Source organism: Triticum aestivum, chromosome 3D (genome assembly GCF_018294505.1).
Source record: "Triticum aestivum cultivar Chinese Spring chromosome 3D, IWGSC CS RefSeq v2.1, whole genome shotgun sequence".
In the NCBI taxonomy this organism is placed as follows: domain Eukaryota; kingdom Viridiplantae; phylum Streptophyta; class Magnoliopsida; order Poales; family Poaceae; genus Triticum; species Triticum aestivum.
In genome coordinates, this window is record NC_057802.1 from 469,508,882 (window position 1) to 469,515,302 (window position 6,421).

Below are 6,421 nucleotides of genomic sequence, written 5' to 3' on the forward strand. Positions count from 1 at the left end.
AATATAATGTCATGCAGACGCCGCTCCATGGTGGGCGAATTGCCCCCCCCCCTCCTGCATTTACAGATTGTATTCCAGAGGAAGATAACTGTTCAGATGGAGATTCAAAAGGAGCCGACCACACCTGTTTACCACCTAAGGTGTTTGCTCTAACCTGGCATGCTGATGTTGGTCATATCATGCATATGGCGCCTTGCATTGCTTACATTATACATCTTATATGTCATCAGCTTAGTTTAGATTTGCTTTGTGTGAATGCCACCTGTTTGGTTTCTATATCATACTCCCACCATTCCTGAATATTTGTCTTTTTAGAGATTTCAACAAGTGACTACATACGGAACAAAATGAGTGAATCTACACTCTAAAATATGTCTATATACATCCGTATGTGGTAGTCCATTTGAAATCTCTAAAAATACATATATTTAGGAACGGAGGGAGTATATGGGAATTATGCAATGCCATCTTCTTTAGCCAGGCATCATATACGTGAATCATGCAATGCCATCCTGTTTAGCCAGTCATCGTATATGTGAATTGTATTGTGCCATATTTTTTTCCATAATGTATTCCATTTGTCAACAATGTTTATACATTCATCTACTCTTCCTGTGCATCAGCCATTTGAGTCGGTCATGGGAAAATCTGGAGTGAAAACAAGGTCTTCTGAGCAGTCAGTGCTACTTGTCGATGCAGATTTCTTGCTGGTTACAGATAGCTCCTCAGAGGAGGATTCAGAGAGAGATGACCAGTCGTATCCCCCCCCTGAGGTGCATGCTCTAACTTGGCTGGGTTATATTGCTCATATCATGCATATGCTGTCTTGCATTGCCATGCCATCTGCTTAGATTAGACATGCTTTGTGTGAATGCCTCATGTTTGCTTTCTATATCAGATATGTGAATTATGCAATGCCATGTTTTTCAGCCAGTTATAATATATGTGAATTATGCACCGCCATGGAGCCAGGCATCATATATGTGAATTATCTCATGCCATCTTTTTTTTCATTACGTATTCCATTTGTCGACAATCTGTGTATATTGAACTACTCTTCATGTGTATCAGCCATTTGAGCCGGTTATGGAAAAATCTGGAGTGAAAACAAGGTCTTCAGAGCAGGCAATGGTACATGTTGAAGCATGTATCTCGATGGTTACAGGGAGCTCCTCAGAGGAGGATTCAGAGACAGATGACCAGTCCTATATCCCACCTGAGGTGTATGCTCTAAGTTGCAATGTTTATATTTCTCATATGATGCATATGGTGTCTTGCATTGCTTAGTTTAGACATCATATGCACAATATTGAATTCTATCTGCTTAGTTTAGAGATCATACATGCGAGTGCCAGCTGCTTAGTATATGAATCAATTATGTCAATTATATCATGCCATCCTGTATACTTAGACAACATGTATGTGAATTATTTCATCCCAACCTATTTTAGAAAGACATCATATAGTTTTGTCATGTCATCCTGTTTAGGTACTCATCATATGTTGAATTATGCCATTATATCCTGTTAAGTTATCCATCATATATCTGAAACTGTGTCATGATATCCTGTTTAGTTAGGCATCATATATGTGAAATTGTGTCATGCTGTCCTGTTTGGTTAGACAACATATATGTGAATTACCGCATCTGTCTATCATACAATGTCTGTACGTTCAATTTCTTTTCTTGTTTATCAGCCATTTGAATTGGAGGGGGTGATGGCAGTATCTAAGGGAGCAAAAACCCGTTCTTCACAAAAGACAGTGCTACCCGTCGATGCAGATAGAACCATGGTTGTACTGGCCCACAAACTAGCCCCACCACACATAATCGAGACTCTTCTAGATTGCACACTTACACCGTTGGACAGAGAACCAGCTACAACCCATCTAACCGCAACCCCAGCGGATAGTAACCCACTTATAGTTGACAAAGCACCATGTCCACCACAGAGTACCCCCACACGAGCAGTTTGTAAAGCTACTGCAGTGCCCAAAGCACGAAGACCACCACAGCTAACCCAAACTCCATGTTTAAAGCAGAAGAACAACTGTTCTCAGGTCAGATTCCGTAGCTATGGTCCATACTCCTTTGCTGTTGCATCACTGTATTTACTCATACCAACTACTTCCGAATTTGAAGGATCCAATTGAAACTCCAATAGTGCAACAGGTATGTTTTAAACCTATTTCTTTAACTGGATTGCTGTTCTAACTTCTTGCTCTATGTTGATTTCAGTTTAAGTTGTATAAACAGTTATGTTCTCATGTGATGCACATTACAAGTGCTGCCAATGCTGTGTAGTTTCTCACACTTATATTCTGTCTATGCTGCTGTGTCTTAAAAATATATGAGTTGAACTGTGTCTCTATCTTGATTAGTGAACATAAACTAGAATGATATGGACAATACAGTGACCATAGTACATAGATATATGTTTGTTTCATGCTGTTATCATGTCCACCTTACTACTGAACCGGTTTACCAAAATGAGTTTCGTATACTACAAGCTAAACCTGTGATGTGTCTGCTTGTTTCTCTTGTAGTATGCAAACAGAATATTGGAGAAGAACACCCCACTATGCAATGGTAGAGAAAGTAATGCAGATAAGGTTCAAGATAGTGAGACAACCCTGTTGGTCTCCAAGAAAGGTGATAAAAACGATCTTGTAGACAGTGAGAAAACCCCACAGTCCTGCGTTGATGTAGTCTTCGAGTTACTGGCCAGTACCGCTGGCACAAGCTCTTCGAACTTGCTGCCTGAATCACTTCGGCTTCTTCAGTCTCAGCTACAAGCTGAAAGGCATCAGTCAGCTGTGCTGCGGCAAGAAGCCGAAGGACTGAGGAAGTCCCTGCAGAATTCATATGTGTACTTTCTTGTGCAACAGCAAGCGCTGGAGGATTTAAGCGCCAAACAAGAGAAAGTTAATAAGCTTGCTAAGCATCTTGCCAGCATTATGGGTACCCAGGATATTGTTTCTTGAACTCTTCTGAAGTGGTTTCAGTTCTGGACTTGTTTTGCTGCGGCGTTTATATGCTGCTTTGTTCCCTATATCTGCACTGGTGGCGAACTTTGATGCCCAAGTGGATGTAATATGTGTAATAGCCGTGATAGCCTAGCATAAGTTGCTTGCTTATTTATTTCCTTGTTGTCTTATTTATTTGTTTGCTTGTAGTCAGTGCAATTCTTTTTCCACGGTTTGCTAGTGGCTGCAATAACCTATTTTTTAAAACTAGGCCACAATAACCATGGGCTAATATTTACTGTAGTGACACTGGGCCTCCTACGGGCCGTAGAAACAGTGGGCCTTCTACGGGCCGTAGAAACAGTAGGCCTTCTACGGGTCGTAGAAACAATGGGCCTTCTACGGGCCATAGAAACAATGGGCCTTCTACGGGTCGTATCGTCAATGGGCCTTATACGGGCCGTATCGTCAATGGGCCTTATACGGGCCATATGATCGATTGGCCAAACATGGGCCAATAACAGGCCGCATTATGGCCGTAAACGGGCTAGAGTTGGAATCGTTCGTTCATGGGCCGACCATAATGGACCATCGTTAATAGGCCGTATTTGATGACGCTATGAAAACGGCCCAACGTATTAACGGACCACAAACGGGCCGACTGTAACCACGGGCTGAATTTGGCCCACAAGCAGAAAATGATAGTAACGGGCCGTAAGTAAACGAATGCTAGAAATGAGCCCAAGAATAAATGGGCTCTGAGAAGGCCGAAAGATTACATGGGCTGGAAACGGCCCAACGGAATAACGGGCCGTTAATGGGTATAAAGTGATACACTGTTCATTACGGGCCAGTTTCACCACGGGCCGTTAATGGGTGTAAAGTGATACACTGTTCATTACGGGCCAGTTTCACCACGGGCCGTTAATAGGCCAAGAGTTACATAGGGCCTCATATGGGTCGAAAGATGTCATGGGCCATACATGGGCCAGAAGTGAAAATGGGCTGGAATCATATTGGATGGCCCAGATGACGCTACTGGGCCTAATTCGGATAGGGCATAATGGGCCTTGGGTTAGCGGGCTGTAAATGGGCTATATGCGAACAGGCCGTTAACAGGCTTTCCATGGGCCGGCCCGCCATCTTTTGATCAAGTCAAACGGGCCGGCCTTTTCACAGGAATGGGCCTCTGTTGGGCCGTGCCACGTGTCGATGTATCATAGGCGCCTTCCATCCAATGAGTGGATGACATCTGTCCCAACAATGAGCCGATACGTGTTTCCTCCAGCCAATGATGATTTTACACGTGGAAAATCCCCATTGGTCGGGGCTGTTAACAGGTTATCGGATCCAAAACCCGACCCGATAGCTTAACGGCGTTCCGTTACGGTGGATGCCACGTGTCGGTCACCCTTGACGAAAGCACTTCTGTGACGCACGATTTATCGTCATGGAAGTGGACACTTCCGTGATGATAATTTTGGCAATGTCATGGAACACTTGTACGACAGCACAGGTATGACTATCTTGATTCTGTCATAAATTTGTCATGGATGTACATGCATGACAGAAAACGCGACCTACTATGACAAACACGTATCATCACGGAAGTGTATTTTTTTTGTAGTGCAAGGTCAAGACCTTTTGTCACATCAATGCTCCCAAGCCCATGTGTGTTCATTCCGGCACCGCTGCAATGAGGAACAGGACCGGGCATGGAGGCTCACGCACTCCTAGGACAACTAGGGAATGACGTTGACGGCGTGGCCGCCATGGTGACCATCATGGAAGAATGCACACACGGTCAAAGGGAGATTGGAAAGAAGGGACACACTATCAGGGTATATGCACGAAGAGGAGAGCACAGCGGACGCCCATGCACAAGTAAAGAACAAGCTCGCAATTTGGGAGGCTCGACGGCAGCGGCGGGAAGGCGGTAGCGGCTGCCGCTGTTGAACGGACAAGCAGACAAGGAAGTGTATTTAGTTTATCAAAGTATATTAGTAGGTACTTAAAGAAACAATAGCATTTCTTCCTAAATGGTACAGCTTGGTGATAAGGAAAGTTTTAATTAATACATGTGTGACAGTATTAGTTAGAATATCTCAACAATCAACTCAATAGTTTAGTCTTTAATTTCTATCCTATTCCAGTTCCAAAGGCATACATGTTAGTGTCCTTTTTCTAATTTTGCAAGCTGCTGCATGGAATGTTGATAAACAATCTTTTACTTTCTGTTTGTAGGTATGTCAACTAGCCTTTTCTTGATTCTCTGTTCCATCTATCATGGACAAGGAACTTTTTTTATGCTCTTTACCATCTATCATGGACAAGGATACCTAAGTTGCCCAGAAGCTTATAATTTTGATATGTTTTCCTCAACTATTGTTTAGTTGATTTCCCAAATATATCATGTTGTACAAATGGTTTTTCCGAGTGAATTGCTCGCCATGAGGCGGGCAACGCGCGGCAAGCCGCGCCACCTATCTAGTCTTTATTGGCAGACATGGAGATGGAGTCACCTCGCAACGTCGTAAGAGCATCTCCAGCGTTGCGCCCCCCAGGAGACATTTTTTCAGACTCCTGGGGTTGCGCCGGCGATAAACTTGCACCTGGGGCGAAATTTTCTCCAGTCGTTCCCCCATCCCGCGCCGCACCGCGCCCGTCCTGCCCGCGCCGCGCCTGTCCAGGCCATGGCGTCCTCCACCGTCTCCCGCTCCTTCCCGACGACGGCGTCGCCGAGGCATCGCGCGAGGACGACTCCAACGCGACGCACGCGCCCTGCGCCAGGTCTGGAAGCCCGCGCGTGGCCCTGCGCCATCCCGGCCTCGCCGTCCCGCCCACGGCCACGCCGCGCCCGCCCACCCATGCGGTAGCGGCCTCCTTGGAGCACGTCCTGGAGCACGCGCACATGCTCATCCGCACCCTGGAGCGCGCGCGGCCGCGGATGCGCGCCGGTGTGCCGCACCCGGCCAAGCCTGGCCTATCCAGGGACTCGACGACGGTGCGCAGCCTGCACCTGCCGGCTGACCCCCTGCGCCTGCCAGCGGACCCCGCAGCGGAGCTCGCCACACGCACAGCCTCTTCGGTGCCCGACCACGCGCGCTCCTCCTCCGCCCCGGCCACACGCGGGCGGCGTCGACCACGGCCTTGGCACCTGCCGCGCGCGTTCGTGCCGCTGCGCCCCACCGCCGACGGGAGCGCCTCCATGGCCTCCGACATGGACGAGTCCTCCGACGCCGAGGAGGTCGAGGTCTGCAGCGGCGGCTACTCGGTCGACTCCTTGCCCCGCCACCTCGAGGAGGAGGAGTACTCGGACTCTGCGGGCAGCTCCGAGTTCTCGTGCGCGGTGAGCAGAGGGCGCCGGTGAGGAGGCAGAGGCCGGCCGGCGCGCGGCGAGGGGGACTGCCCGCGGGATCCGGCCGGAGATGCGGCGAGCTCGGTGGCGCGGTGG